Source organism: Condylura cristata, unplaced genomic scaffold (assembly GCF_000260355.1).
Source record: "Condylura cristata isolate star-nosed mole 26May11 unplaced genomic scaffold, ConCri1.0 scaffold00001, whole genome shotgun sequence".
NCBI classification, from domain to species: domain Eukaryota; kingdom Metazoa; phylum Chordata; class Mammalia; order Eulipotyphla; family Talpidae; genus Condylura; species Condylura cristata.
Genome location: NW_004567102.1, coordinates 9,121,982 through 9,138,412, shown reverse-complemented (window position 1 = coordinate 9,138,412; position 16,431 = coordinate 9,121,982). Strand labels below are relative to the sequence as shown.

General features: G+C 41.9%; 1 protein-coding gene across 1 annotated transcript in view; it reads left to right on the top strand.

Moving 5' to 3' along the window:
- The window catches only part of TRERF1 (transcriptional regulating factor 1), a 203,745-nt gene that overhangs the window by 79,780 nt on the left and 107,534 nt on the right, over nt 1-16,431 (top strand). The window contains exon 3 of the mRNA XM_004673482.2: nt 830-911. The gene's annotated coding sequence lies outside the window, so the exon portion shown is untranslated. The remainder of the gene's footprint in view (nt 1-829; nt 912-16,431) is intronic.

The following is a 16,431-nucleotide window of genomic DNA, read 5'->3' as shown; positions in this document are numbered from 1 at the left end:
AAAGTACAATGTACTGGGAAGCTTAAACAACAGAAACCTACCACCTCACCATTCTGGGATGCAAACCCAACTTCAAGGTGTCAGGGCCACTTGTCCTCTGAGTGTGTTCGAGAAGGACTTGTTCCAGGCTTCTTTCCTGGGCTTGTGGCAAAATAACTCCAGTCTTAGTGTAAGGCCTCCGTGTGTGTGTGTGTGTGTGTGTGTATCTGAATTTCCCATTTTTATAAGGACACTGCCACATGGGGTTGGGGACCTGTCCTGCTCCAGCATCTTACTAGCTAATCACGTGGGCAACAACTTTATTTCCAATTAAGAGCGTGGACTGGGGTGGGGGGGATTTAGGAGTTTAACGTGGGAATTTGAGGGAGACATAACACAAACTATAACCTGGTTCTAATCCTTAGTACCTGATTTTTTTTTTGAAAGGTGAGGGTGGGCATAAGGAGACCAGAAAGGAGGTTAATAGAGAAGCTGCTGGCTGGGGCCGATGTGGTGAGATGTGGCGAGGGCGCAGATGTATTTCAAAGATGACGCTGGCATCATTTGTTGATGGATTTGATGTCACTTGTGAAAGAGGAGAAAGAGGGGAGGTACACTGACTCCTGGGATTTGGGTTTGACTCATGAGAAAAGTAGAATCAGGCATCTTTTTCTCCTAAACCCTCTTCTCTGTTGGGGGACTTTCTCAGCAGCCTTTGCGGGGTCCACCTCCTGGACAGGATCTTCAGCTCTTGGGTTCTTCAGGTCCCATCCTGGGCCAGTGACTACTATGACCTCTTCCTGTGTTGAAGCCACGTATCCTGAATGTGCTGTTTGGGTCGCTCCTACAGGCCCTGGCTGTCCCGGATGCTAAAGGAGGAAGACACAGAAGCAAGACGACCTTGAGAGATTAAGCCTCTTGACCTGAAACAGGTAGCTTCTCCAAAACTCTTGACATCAAATGCTTCGAGGCAAAGAAGTCATCCAATTGTTTCTTTGACCTCAGTGGTATGAAAGATGCCTCAAGAAAGGGGAGAGGGTTGTCCTGGGCCTGGAAACCTATAGATTTCTAGAAAACTTTTCTTTAGAAATGGTCAGTGATTATGAAATTAAGCATCTCCTGGAATGGGACTGGGGGCCTCCTGTCTTCTCTCTTGACTTTGCAGAGTTGTTGTGGGTAGTGAGGGAGCCAGGATGTTTGTGGCTGATAGTTCTAGAAGTGTCCAAAGGGAGTTAGACATCGCTGGAGGATTATGGTATGGAATTCACTTTGTAAAACTTTGTCAGGGGCAGATTCCTAGGCCAAAGAACTTTTGAGCTGGCCCTGTGTCTTTTCCAGGCATAATTTGTTTCTCTAGAAAATGGACATATAACTCTGATTCTTCTGCCAGACCCAACACAAGCTATCTAAGAGGTCACTTCTTTCTGTGTATAACAGAATCTGTTTCTTTGTTGAGGGGTCAGTTTTTAAGGCCTGGTGTAGTAAGGACTGGATCCTCCATAAAATCTCAATGAAATTGGGAAATGAGGGTGACATTATCTAATTTGGTTCTTTTAAGGTATGCGATGTTTGGGTTTTTCCTTGCCATGTGCCACACTTTCCATCCCTTTTACATGAGATGCAGACTAAATTGCTTCCATTTTGTTTTTACTGTGCCTAATTTTTTTTTTTTAGATTTATTTATTTGTGCATATAAGAGCTGGGGTGTAGGCCAGAGGTGCGGGGGGGTGAGAGGATTTACCAGAGACAGAATGGAGAATGTAACAGGCAAATTGACTGAAGCACACTGCTAAAGGGAGCAGCAGGTGAGACCTGAGAGGTCTGCTGCGCCATGTGGGTGAGCTCCCTGGCCGGGGATCAAACTCACTGCAGTGGCTGTAGATTCATAGTGCTGCGACTTAACCCCTTGTGCACTGGGAGGCCTCCCCCCTTTTTTTTTTTTTACTGTGCCTGATTTTTGACCCAGCTCTTTAGCGATTGTATTTTAGGTGCTAGTAGGAGATAGATGGTTCATTCAAATGGAGTCATCCAAGAGAAGGGGCTGTTCAGAGAGGCATGAGCAGGGACCAGAGAAACCACCCTGGGCTGTTGGAGCATAGTCTTAGGGCTAGCAACTCCAGGTTGCTGTTGTCATGCCTTCCAAGAAAGGAAGAGAAAAGTACTGGTTATCAGACTGGAGAGAGAAGCTATAAGGGAAAGCTACCTCTGGTAGAAAGATGTAGTCAGCCTGCTGCAACCTGGCTGGGAAGGAGCCAAGAGAAGCAACACCCTGTTGATCTTCCCTGTGAGTTCCTGTCTCTTGGTTGTACCTCCCATCACTTTGTCTCAGCTGGAAGACCAGGGGCCAAGGTTGATACTGTCTGTCAATATCACAACCTCTGGGGCCATGGGGGTTAAGTGGACAACAGTGGAGGGTGTGAACAGAACAAATGAAAGACATCTGACAGGGCAAGACACACAGAGTGCTTGGATTATATACACACAGAGTGCTTGGATTCTATAAGAAAGATATTTCTACTTTAGAACCATAGAGGGTTTTTTGTTTGTTCAAGTGAGCAAAATTTTGCATTCTTAGTTCAGCTGTTCAGAACTATCAACTATCCACTGTGAGGCCTTTTCACAACTGAAAAGACCCAGGAAAGTCAAGTGACTTACTCAAGGCCATTCATTAGTTCACTAAAGGATTTCTTGAAAGTCTGTTACATTTTCTCAGGAAAACCAATACAAAACCACTTGAAATGGTTAAGAAACAGGGTAAAGCAGAATCTGAGCAAGTGCCACAGGAAAGCTGTATCAGCCCAAACGATTCAGCATTGAGAACACCAGGAAACCAAATTCCAAGGGGCTCCCCCAGCATGAGGTCAGTTAACTGGTTGCTTTCCCTGGAAAGTGTAGGGACAAAGTGGCCTCCAGGTGGGTGTACCTGTCCAGTGTCTATGCTCTCATCCCTGGGGTCACTTCAGGCTCAGGCTTTTTCATGAAGCGGACTCCTTGTAGCACATCCTTCTGGAATGAAGGGAAGAAGCTTCTCTTCCAGCAACCTTAAAAAAGACTGAGAAAATATCTTTCTAAGAGTCCCTCTTCAGCAAACCAAACCCTGTCTTTCATTGACTTGGATTGAGTCCCGGCCCCTTCCTTAACCAGTCCCACTGGCCAGATGAATGGCCTGTGTTGATTGGCAGGAGTGGGAGGTTTTCCTGATTGGCTGACTGCTCTCTTGAGAAGAGTGTCCGTTTTCTCCAAAGCATCAGGGCAAAGGAAGTGTAGGGAGAGGCAAGCAGAGCTCAGGGGATTGTTAGGGAAGGGGAGGTAGAAGTTGGCCACCAACATACTGGGGCATCTAAAGAAAACTTAACTAATTCAGATGAATTGTTGGGGGTAATAGTGAAAGGAAGCTTGCTGGTAACTTAGTGTTTTTAACATAGTATAGTTTCAGGCAGAACCTTCCCAAATGGCTCTTGTGGGGAGCCCTGGAGTTAGCATCTGCTTTTCAGTATGTCTTTTTTTCTTATAATGTAATAGTTTATTTTTACATCATTTTGTGCTTTTTTCCGTCTCAGTTGTAATCCCCGTGGGCTTCCCATCACCAAATTACCCGTGTGCCATCACCATAATCCAGTGCATTTCCCTCCCCCACCCCCATTTTGGATCCCATTCCCCACTCCACCCCCATAAAAAGTCTCTGGTATATGGCTGTTCATTATTATTATTTTCCCCCCTGGTCTTTATACTCCCGCTATGAGTGAAACCATCGATATTTTTTTTTTTCTTTCTGGCCTATTTCACTAAGCATGATCCCTTCCAGCTCCATCCAAAAACATGGGATCTTTTAGTAAGTGTAGTATGCTCTGCTACAATCCTGTTTAATTTCTAACTTGCTTAGTCAACCTTTTTTATAACTACACACTGAACTCCAATTCTGGGTTATTAGAGATTAAATTACAGTAATGAGGTTACTCATTTATAACCTCATCTATAAGGTGGGAATAAGACTAGCTCTTACTTTATAGTTTTGTTCCGTAAGGAGTAACTGAGGTAATTCAAGTAACATGTTCAGCAGCCCAGTGACTGGCTCAAAATATTGTCACATTAATATGTTTGTGTGCATGTTTAATCTAGGAAATGAACTCTCCCCACAACAAATATTATCCATTATGATTATCTCCCTTAGAGAAGAAGTAAGTAAAGGTCTTAAAATATTTAGTGTTTATGGTTTTTTTTTAAAGATTTATTTATTTGTGCATACAGAACTGGGGTATAGGCCAGAGGCTCAGGGGTGGCGAGAGGCTTCACCAGAGACAGAGTGGGGAACAGAGCAGGCAGATCGATGAAGTACACTGCTGAGGGGAGCAGCGGGCGGGTCAGGAGAGGTCTGCCACGCCATGTGGTCACCTCCGGGGCAGGCGGGAATCGAACTCATGGGGAAGTGGCTTTAGATTCTCAGTGCTGTGCTTTAACCCGCTGCGCCACCAGGGAGGGCCTATGGATTTTTTTTTTTAACCTGAAGTTTTTTGTTTTTGTTTTTGTTTTTTAAGACTTCAGGGACACCTAAATAGAAAATCTCATATTGCAGACAGTTAAATTAAAGATAGTATGGTCCCTGGCAAGTAGGAATTTTTAATATTATGGTAACATGTTAATGTAGTTTTAGTTGAACAATCTTTGAAATGGTTAATAGTCTGCTATTGCCTTCCCCCACGAACCTTCTTGCCTTTGGTCTGAGTCTAGAGTCTCTGGAGGCGCAAGTGGCCTTCTTTGGCTGTGGTTTCCTAAACTGGCGCACAGCTAGGATTGTAGAATCACCCCAACTGGTTGATAGGCTGCAGGAAGCTAGTGTTGGCATTTATCTCACAGCGGACAAAATGCTGTGAGTTGTTCTCTCAAGTCTATGGGGCCAATATGGCTGACCTTTCAGAATCTGAGAGAATGGACTGTCTGGTTTGGGGTTCCCAGATGAATGGTGGGGAGAGCACAGTTGGCATAGAGCCTTCATGCTTTTTCATCTGTGTTACCAAGCCAGGAGTAGATAGTTTTGGGGATGAGGAGGCGATTGGCATTCAGTAGGGCCTATAGCTAGAGGGGAAATTTCTGGAGCACCAGGAATTTATAGACTATAAAGTCTTCCACCCATCCCACCCCATGTCCTAAGTTATTGACTAAAATGAGACTTAATTTTTTTGTAGTTTTTTTGTTGTCCCAAGGCAGGTGGCCATTATGATAACTGAAGGAGAACTTGTGATAACTGGGTGATTGACCCTAAGAACCCTCATTCAGAGGGTGCTATGAGCAAGTGGTTCTCAGGTGTAGAAATCTGGTCCAGGAAACCACCAAAAGCAGAGAAGATTTTCTACCAAATTTTATTTTGCCAAACAATGTTTTAAAATTTTGACACCTATCACCATTTCATAAAACAAAGGTCCATCTTGTTGCTAAAATAATGAGGAGTAGATAATGTAAGAATAAAACAAATTTGTAGGGCCCTCCCTGGTGGCTCAACAGGTTAAAGTGCAGTACTATGAAGTTATCTGCAGCCACTGCAGCATGAGTTCAATTCCCCGCCAGGGAGGTGACCCACATGGCACGGCAAACCTCTGCTGACCCGCCCGCTGCTCCCCTCAGCAGTGTGTTTCACTCGCTCTGCCTGTTCTGCTCCCCACTCTTTCTCTGATGAATCCTGTCACCCCTGCACATCTAGCCTGTACTCCAGTTCTTGGATGCATAAATAAAATAATCTTAAAATATATATATCTTTATGTTGAAAACACTACTCTTTACGAGTAATTTTCTACATTCTTCTATTTTTCTGACATCATTTGTGAACACTGCATCAAAGATGGGTCTACCCTGCATCTCTCTAGAACAGATGTTGGGAAGACATGGGATTGCCTACTGATTGTACTGCCATTGAGGGTGAGCAAGGGATCCATATTTCTGTGAAACCTCTCTTGGAGCATTGGAATTCTCAAAAGGTACGTTTAAAAGAAAAATTATTTATGCATACAGAACTAGGGTATAAGCCAGAGGTACAGGGGCAGTGAGAGGATTCCCCAGAGACACAGTGGGGAGCAGAACAGGCAGATATATTGAAATACACTGCTGAGGGGAGTAGCAGCAGGTGGGTGAGTAGAGGTCTGCTGTGCCATGTGGGTCACCTCCCTGGCCTGGGATCAAACTTTTGCTGAAGCGGCTGTGGCTAGCTTCCTAGTGCTATGTATTAACCCGTTGAGCCACCAGGGAGGGACCTCGAGGTACATCTTTATTTGACTCAGAGGAGTGGGGAAAATTCATGTGAACTCAGCCTTGATAAATCCAATTCACTTAAGGGAAGAAGTATGCTTTCAAGTCATTAAACTTGGAATTGTCTGTTTAACTTTCCACCTGGAGCAGGAAAACCTTGCATTGTCTAAGTAGTTCAAATGCAAAGGTATGCCAGCAGTTTTTCCTTTTCCCCAATTACACATGTAAACACAATAATTCTAACCAATTTGATTTGGCCTTTGGTTGTGTATATACCTTTGTGCATGGAACACACATGTACATGCACACACACACTGTGTACACACACACACACACTAAGCGTGGTCTGCAATGCTCCAGAGTGGAAAGGGTGCTTTGAGAAAAGCAGCCTGAGCATCTACCAGTTGCTGGTAAGTGTTAGTACTTGTAGCAACAGTTGTGCCTGAGAGCTGCCAGAGGAGTATGACTTTTTAGATGTCCTTTGCAGTCATTAAAAAACCCCAAACATACACCCAACCACCTCTGGCATCCAAAACAGTAATAAAATGTTCCATTCTGCTTCGTTCTGTGCGCCTTTGCCACAGACATGTTTTGCCTTCCAGCCAGGGATTAGGCTTCTGTGTGAGACCGTGACTCTTGTGAAAGTACCTTCTCTGTCCATGTTGTGGGGAAGAAAAAGGCCTCTGGCCTCCGTGAAATCCTGACTGGAATCACAGAATACTAGCACCAAACAGGGAAGGCCCCTGCCTTCCCACCCAGCCATCCTAACTCTTACCTCCCCCATTGACAGGAGGCATCCTGAGCCCAGTGCCCCGTTGATCTCTAAGGTGTCATGGAGCCTCTGTGAACAAGGAGTGAACTAAGCTGTGTCACGAAAAAGCAGACTGTTCTACAGCCAACTCAGCCTGCAGTTACTGCCCTATTCATAACCTCATTCTTGGACACAGTTTGAGCCCTATTTATATTCTCACCTGTGTTCACATGGCACAGTCCTTACGTGTTTGACTAAAATCGCAATCTCCCTTTGTTCAGACTCTTTGCCACTTGTTTTCCTCAAGGTGTAGCCCGCCCTCCTGCAGGCTATTCAGTCAGCATGTCGGTGTTCTTTTGGACAGAAATTATTACAACCTTCCTGCCTGAGTCATCTCAGTCTGACATAACAGTGTACTCTAGACTGGGTGGCTTCAGTAAGAGAAGTCTTTCTCACTTCTGGAGGCTTAGAAGCCCAAGATGGTGGCGGTTGGAAGGCAGATTTCCTCCTGAGACCTCTTCTTTTGGCTTGTAGGCAGCAGCCATCTTTCTCACATGTTCTCTTCATGCACCATTGAGGGAGGAGCTATGCTGTGTCTTCTGCCTCTTGTAAGCACACCCATCTCTCACAGGGGTATCCACTCTCATGACTCACTGTAACCCATTTAACTCCCAGGCCCCTCATCCTATTAACATCAGATGGGGGCTTAGGACTTAAACATAGAAAGTCATACCAGCTCTGGCTGCCTTGAAGTGCTTGCTGAGTCATTGGTTCAGGAACCTGTGGTGAGCAGGGAGAACCTTAGAATTAGAAGCTTTTGTTGCTGTGGAAGGGTTGCAGTGTCCCACAGGTGGAGAAGATGCCTCCGTGGACTAAAAAAATGGAAGACCTTTGCCACAGAGCTAGAGGTGACCTGGACTGATTGGTCTCGTCTTTCCAGATCTTTTTTTAAGACTTATTTATTTATGCATACAAGAACTGGGGTACAGGCCAGAGGTGCAGAGGGAGGGAGTGAAAGAATTCCCCAGAGAGAGAGTGGGGATCAGAACAGGCAAATGGACAAAGTACACTGCTGAGGGGAGTGGCGGGAGAGGCAGGAGAGGTCCTGCTGGGCCATGTGGGTCACCTCCCTGGCAGAGAATTGGGGATCAAATTTGTGCTGAAGCAGCTGTAGCTAGCTTCTCATGCTTCATTTTAACCCGTTGCACCATCAGGAAGGGCTCGTCTTTCCAGGTCTTGGGTTTTGTAGTTCCCTGTATCAGTGGTGGAGTTGTGGTTGCAGTGAACTTTGATTGGTTGGATATTCACTATTCCCTGACCATCTTCTGTAGCCTCCTTATGGATCTCTAAAAAAAAGAGGCTTTTGGACCTGAAACCTGGGAAAACGCTTTTCTTCTCTGCACTTCATCCTTACTCCCTTCTCATTGGGGAAAGAAAGGAAATAAATGATAATAAGAGTGTCTGCTGTTCATTAGAACTACCACCTCGTGGGCCCTCCTGCTGGGGTAGCTGGTGGGAGCGCTGCACTGTGAAACTAAGCCAAGCCGTGGCCGCTTCAGTGCGAGTTCGATCCCCACCCGAGAGGTGACCCACATGGTGCAGCAGACCTCTCGTGTTTTGCCTGCTGCTCCTTCCTTTGTCGATCTGCTCCCCACTTGATTTCTGGTGAATCCTCTCACCACCCCTGCACCTCTGGCTGTACCCCATTTCTGTATGCATAAGTACATAAAATCTTAAAAAAAAAGAAAAAGAAATACCACCTCTTACACTGCCATGTTAAATGTCTGCAAACATGGTGATGTTCCCATGGATCCACTACAATGCATAAGTGCAAAAGTGTGTTGGGTGGAAAATGTTAAAATTTGAAACTTTTTAAACTCTGAAGAACCATTAATTCGTATATCATAGAAACTGTTCCAGGATTTGGAAAAATTCCAAAACCTTCTTTTAAGCAAACATGACCTTGATAACAATTCTGGCAAGCCCCCAAAAGGAGGCTCTATAACAAGCTCATTTAAGAATGTATGAATTTTAGATAAAATTCTATTGGTAGGTGTCAACAATAGAGTATGTGGATGTCCCATGATGCCCAAGAAGGTTATATTCCTGGAATGCAGGAATGGTTTTATAAACATCTATCTTCACATCATTCAAATGAATTAAGTACAACTAGGTAATAATATCACTAAATCCAAAAGTGCATTCAGTCAGTACAACTTCTGGTTTTTATAAATTTCATAAAATTTAAAGCAGAATATATACAGTGACCATGATTCTTTCGTAATGTGATAAAGAAGGTTGACTTCATGCAGCTCGCTGCATCATCCTGTTTGGGATCCCCGTAAAGGCATTATTAGCTACAACTGAGATCAAAACAAATGTCCAGTGCAGAAAGTTATAAAATAGTAACTTGGAGAATAAATATTGTAATACAACAAAAACTATAGATTGCTTAGTTATAGACCAAGAAAACTTTGAAGTTAACTAAAAGCCCTATTATTTCTACATGGTGAAATTAAAATTAAGGATTTGGATACTTGTGAAATTAGTTCATGAGTGTAATGCCATTCCTTTCAAAGTCCCATCAGGATTTTTTTACTTTTCACAAGGTAGGTCAGTTTGGAAAAATAAGTAGATGAGAAAGAAACTTGAAGAGAGTTCTGAAAATCGCTTTAGATGAAGGATGTTTAGACCTGTTGGATGTTAAAATATATAGCACTACCAAATATTAAAACGCACTATCTAGTCTTTATAATTAAAATGTTATGGTGCTGGCATAGAGGAGAAAGTAGATAAGTGAGCTAAGATAGTTCAGAAATAGACCATCACATAAATAATTTAATAAATCATAAAGAGTCATTGCAAATCAATAGAGAAGGGAAAATTATTCAATAAATAATTTTGATGCCCAGTTAGCAATTTGGCAAAAATCATTTTGACTTCACCGAAATGAATTACAGATGGATTAAGCAATTAAGTGCAAAATGTAGACACACAGGAAATCTATGGAATTGAATATTGCTTAGAAACAAAAGAAGGTAGTCAGTCAAACTACTGGAAAATCAAAAATTTCTCCATGTAAAAATCCAAGAAGGAAAGAGCTGACTGAGAACAGATATGCACTAATATGACAGAATTAATACTTCTATTACATGAAGTGCTTAAACAAATTTTAGCTGCTAAAGTCTTGGTAGAACGTTTGAGTCAATAACTAAATGCAACACTAAACAAATGTTCAGTTTTGCAAAAGGGTATAGAAATATAAATAGCAATAATGTTATACTTTAACTTATTAGCCCCAACATATTTTTAATAAAAATCCCATATTCTGGTGATATTACAATATTGCAATTTTACAGTATATTAAAAAGTCACATTGTATTGTTCATTTTGTTCCAGTAAACATTTATATGGACCATCTCCCTCAAGCCCCATGAAAAAATAATGCAAAATATTTCAGCTTTTGATACAAAGGTGATCTCTGAGGCATTATTTACAAAGTAAATGCACACACAGAGACACATACACACACAGAGACACAGACACACACAGAGCATGCACAAATTAATTCCCAACAGTTTGGTAACTAAAAATAGTTCTTCTTTCAGCACAATACTCTGCTCTAGCCCTAATTAATTATTTTGAAGATAAGTAGCAATGTGACAAGATATTTACAGTTTTATGTGAAGAAATTGCAGTATAAATTGTGGTTTATTTGACTGGAATACGGTTATATAGCTCTGCTGTTAAATGAGCTATAACTGCATACAAGGAAAAATCTGAGAAATAGGACATTTATTAATATTCCAGTTGCAGGACGTGTCCAGTGAGTCCGTTACATAAAATTCAGATGTATGCAGACAAATGGCAGGGTGCTTAGACAGCCATATAATTATGGCAAAACCTGCAAGACCAAGTGAGAACAGATAAAAACTCAGGATGGCGGTGAGAAGAAGATGGGGTGGCGGAGCAGTCCACGAGGTTTTGAGGGGACCGGAAGCAGCTCCTCCTAAAACTGGCTTTGGACACCCCTGGGTCTGTTAAAAACCACTAACGAATATTTTTAATGTATTTAATGTTAACTGAAAGAATATTAAAACCTTATTTTCACTGATGACAATTATGTACCACATAAGGTTACAGGTAACAGTGACTACAGTGTTGGAAAGGCGCCATAATGGTTTGTTAGTTTCATTTTGTCTCATTTCCAAATTTCCGATTATTTGCTTCCATTACATTAAAAACAAAAAAAAAAGAAAGAAAGGCAAATTGAAGACTAGTGCAGTTCTAGGGTGGCATATTAGTTTCCATTGGAGGTGTCCTCTTGTCAAGAGGGGGATTGGCTCACCACTGAGGCAGGAGGGACATGGATGTAAAGCATGGCTGAACCACATTGGGAAAGTGACATCAGTCCAGGGCTAGTTACAGTTTGCTTTTTGGGTGAGAAAGCTTTAACCTCACTTATGTTCAGGAATAAAAAACTTTTGGACCCTGAGGTTTGTTTTTTTGGTTTTTTTTTTTTCCCCCAAGATTTCTTTGTTTATGCATACAGAACCAGGGTACAGGCCAGAGGTGTGAGGGTGAGAGAATTCACCAGAGGCAGAGTGGGGAGCAGAACAGGCAGATGGACTGAAATACACTGCTGAGGGGAGCAGTGGGCAGGTTAGCAGAGGTCTGCTGTGCCATGTGGGTCAGCTCCCTGGCCAGGGATCGAATTGCGAAGAGCTTCATAGAGCTGCGCTTTAACCCATTGGGCCACCAGGGAGGGCCCTGGAGGTATTTTTTAAAGAAAAGAATAGAATGTCAAACTCTTTAGACTTCAGAGTAAATCTTAGTTTAGTAGGAATACAGGTAAAATGGAGTGGGGAATGGGATAAAAAATGGAGTAGGAGACCCTCCCTGGTGGCGCAGCAGGTTAAAGCACAGCACTAGGAAGCTAAAGCCATTTCAGCAGGAGTTGGATTCCGGCCAAGCTGGGGCAGGTGACCCACATGGCCAGCAGACTTCTCCTGACCGGCAGGCTGCTCCCCTCAGCAGTGTATTTCAGTAGATCTGCCTGTTCTGCACCCCGCTCTGTCTCTGGTGAATCCTCCCACTGCCCCTGTACCTCTGGCCCATACCCCAGTTCTGTATGCATATATAAATAAATCTTTTTTAAAAAATGGAATGGGAAAGGTGCATGGGACTATGATGATGGCACACAGGTAAATTGGTGATGAGAAGTCCACGGGAATTACAACAGAGATGGAAAAAGGCACAAAATGAAGAATGATGTAAAAATAAATTTAAAAAAAATAAAAAGGATAAATCTTAGTTTAGAAGGAATACAGGTATTTAAAACACCAAAAAGACGTAAGCAGTGTTCTTGGGACATACGGCTCCTGCATTTCTCAATAAAATAAAATAAACAAAATGGCATGAAAAGGAGGAGGCATTACGTAATAAATTTGAAAAGACTCCAGAGAGATATCCACTCTAAATGCTACAAATCTCATTTATGAGGTAATTGGGGACATTGGATTGTTGATGCTATTGAGATATAATTATTAACTTCTAAGTGTGATATTTTGTTATGGTTATGTCTTAGAGATACATATTAAAATATTTATAGGCCTAGTGGAGAGTTTGAGTACATTAAGTATAAAAAGTCCTTATGGTTTATATTGCATATTTATTTGTTGACTTGTTTATTTATGAGTGAATGATAGCTCTAGGATTTATGCCAGAATAATCTAAGAGTAGGAGCAAAAAACATATAGATGAAACAAGGCTAGCCAGGAGTAGTAAGGGAAGCTGAGCACTGGGTAATGTATTCTAACTAATTTTGTGCATATTTGGAATTTTTCATAATAAAACAAAAAGTATTCATAGTTTGAAAAGTGTAAGATATAAAAAAGTTTAGGATAAAAAAGCAAAATGTCAACCTTTTGATAAACTCCTTCTATACTTTTTCCTTAAGCATTTGCAACACATGTTCTTATACATACATTTTTAGACAGTTAAGAAATTTTACTATCTGTTTTGTCTATATCTTGATTTTTTATATTGTAAGCAGTTTGGAGCTTTTGCACATTCAGCATAATTTTAAGTTTTGACTGTGTAGAATTCCAGTATATGAATACACTTAAACAATGATCATTTACCCAGTGAGTACCCTTCAGATGGATATCTAAGTTGTTTCACTTTTCCCCATATTCAGACAATTCTAATGTGCGCTGTTTATTTGTTTGGATGAATATCTAGAAGGTCAAAGTATTTTTAAGGCTTTTTTCCCTATCATGCCACCTGCTTGTGGAAATGTGATCCAATTTTAAACCCCCTTCTATATAGCATATGTGATCACTCATTTCATTATCATTTAGCTTACCCGGGGTGCCCTAGTCACAATATTTTAAATATTTACTACTCTTTTGGAGGAATAAAGAATAGCTTGCTTTAATTTTTGTTTATTTAATTATTAGTGACTTTGAAAATCTTTTCATAAGTATTTAAGTGAAATACTTATTTTGTGACTAGGCACTTATGTATTTTTCATCAATTATTGTGTGTATTCCTCACTTATTAACTCATATGGCCTCTTTATTGAAAGCTAGTAATATTTTATATATTGAATACATTTTATGTTTCCACCTGAGTTTGTTGTTTGTCTTTTTACATTGGAAGATGTTTACAGAATTATTTGCCCAGAATTGTTTAAGTAGATTTGGAAAGATTTTAAATCTAGATTTTTTTTCCTTTGCATCTCTGTAATTTTTTACATTTTTATTTTTGTATCCTTACTCAAAATTGACAGAAAGATTTAATTAGATAGCATTGCCCTTTAAACTTTGCTTTTTTATTTTAGTAGTTATTGGTTATCAAGTAAGATGTGTTTATTTATGGTGGGGGAAAAATAAACATTTTACTTACAATTTGACTGTCATACAGTGCACTAGATAATATTTGTTTAGTTTTCCTTTCAGTAATTTTTTGTATGTCTAAATTAGTGAAGGCAACACACACCCACTTATTTATTTATAATGAAGTACCTTTGTTTTACATCCTTCTTAATTTTTTGACTGCACAGGATTTCTCCCCTCAGGTATGGTCACCACAGCTCTCCCAACACCAGAACACCCATAGCCTTCCACCACAGGCCACCCTGCACTCCCTCCCAACCCTCAGGCCCCCACTTATTCTCTCTGGATGCCTCAGATTTATGGTCTGCTTATAAGCGTAGGTTTTAACATTTGTCTTTGTCTGACCCTTTGTTTGGTTTCTCTATATTCCACATGAGTGACACCATCCGGTATTTATCTTTTTCCTTCTGGCTTATTTAGCTTAGCTTAATCAGTTAGGATAACACTTGCTGAAGAAACAAAACCCCAAGTGGTAGCTTAACACAGAAAAGGTTTTATTTCTCATTCTCCAGCTTAGATCCTCCTGATTGATGATGAGCCCTCCAGTGTGCAATCAGTGGCCCAGCCTCCTAGCATCTCAGATCTCTTCCATCTCCTAGGACTTTAGGAGTCTCCGCATCTAATGTCAGACAGAGGAAGAGCACATGGAGGAGGCGTACCGCTTTCTAATCTCTCAGCCTGACAGTGTGTCCTGTCACTTCTGCTTACATTCCATTGGTGGGAATAGTCGCATTCTACCACCTAACTGCAAAGGATGCTGGGAAGTGTAGTCCCTGGCTGGACAGGGGCTTCCCACTGACAGGCCTACTGTAGGAAAAAGGAGCATTAACACTTGTTGCACATTTAGCTGAGTCTGCCACCCTATTTTTATCTTTTTTTTTTAAGATTTATTTATTTATTCATACAGAACTATGGTACAGCCAGAGGTGTGGGGCGGTGAGAGGCTTCACCAGAGACAGAGTGGGGAGCAGAACAGGCAGATCATTGAGGTACACTGCTGAGGGGAGCAGCGAGCAGGTTAGGAGAGGTCTGCCGCACCATGTGGGTCGCCTCCAGGGCAGGCGGGGATCGAACTCATGCGGAAGTGGCTTTAGCTTCTTAGTGCTGTGCTTTAACCCGCTGCGCCACCAGGGAGGGCCCCCTATCTAAATCTTTTTTAAAAGCATGTGTTTTAATGCCTACATGTTATTCCTTGTATTGATACATCATAATTCACTTAACCCTTTTTCTATTATGGTAAAGTTAGGTCTTTCTAGATTTTTATTATTATGAAGAGTGCTGCTATAAATGTCCTTGTGCATAAGTCTTTGCATATTCCTCTTACTGTTACCCCGGGAAATTCTTGGAAGTGAATTTGACTGGCCTTAAGGCTGGCAATTGTTATCATTGGGGGGCCCTTCAGAAACGTGGACTCATTTATTCATCAGCATTGTCTGAGGAGTCTCATTCTAGTGCAGTCTTGGCTATCCTGGGCACTACTGTTGTTTTGGTTTTTACTAGTTTGATTACTTAAAAGTCATGCATTGTTTTAATTCACAACCTTTACTTCCTAAAGGGTGTGAGCATTTTTTCATGAGGCCATCGGTACTATTTGTGTATAAGAGAGAGGGTTGCCTCTTTGTGTCCTTTCTCATTTTCATTAATAAGTGGTTTTTATACCACGTGTATACTAACTTGTCACATGGTATAAATACTTTTGTCTAGCTTCTCTTTTCCTTGGTTTTACCTCATCGCCTGATGTTTTTAGATGGAACTCTGCAGCTGAAATCCTAATGTGTGATATCACACCCACTGAATCTGGGACTTTAAAATAGTCATCAGGGGGCCTTCCCTGGTGGTGCAACAGCATGTTGCATGTGCAGCCTTATGAAGCTGTCCGCAGGTCACTGCATTATGAGTTTGATTCCTGCCAGGGAGCTGACCCACATGGCACAGCAGACCTCTCCTGTCTCACCTGCAGCTCCTCTCAGCAGTGGATTTCAGTCATTCTGCCTATTCTGCTCCCCACTCTGTTCTGGTGAATCCTCTCACTCCCACCACCACCCCCCGCACCTCTGGCTTGTGCCCCAGTCTTTACATGCATGCATATATAAATTTTTTAAAAAGTTAGTCATCAGGAACATGACCTTAACAACAAGGATTTGGGACATTCGTCTGACATTGCTCAGGTAGACAGTGGGGTTGACTTTTCCTCAATCTCCCCCAGGATACTTAAGAGAGGCAGGTGACGGACCTCTAGATGGTATCTAAGGACTCCCTCTTTTTAGCTAAGTGAGTAGCAGGAGGGTCTCAGGGACCCTCTGGCTATTTTTCATGTAGGATCTTATTAAAAACATATGTGGTAGGATGGCAAGGACCCAAACTTGGGGTCAGGGGACTAACTGTCAGCTCTGCCACTGCCTGACTGTGACCCCAAGCAAGTCACTTGTTCACTCGAGACTTCCATTTACTCATCTGCAAAACTGGAAGGGGTGTTACCAGTGAAGGTTTGGATGCAGGATGGAGGAATTTCAGGGTTGTGCACTGGCATGTTCCCCAAGGTCTCACTTCCACCCACTGCCTCCT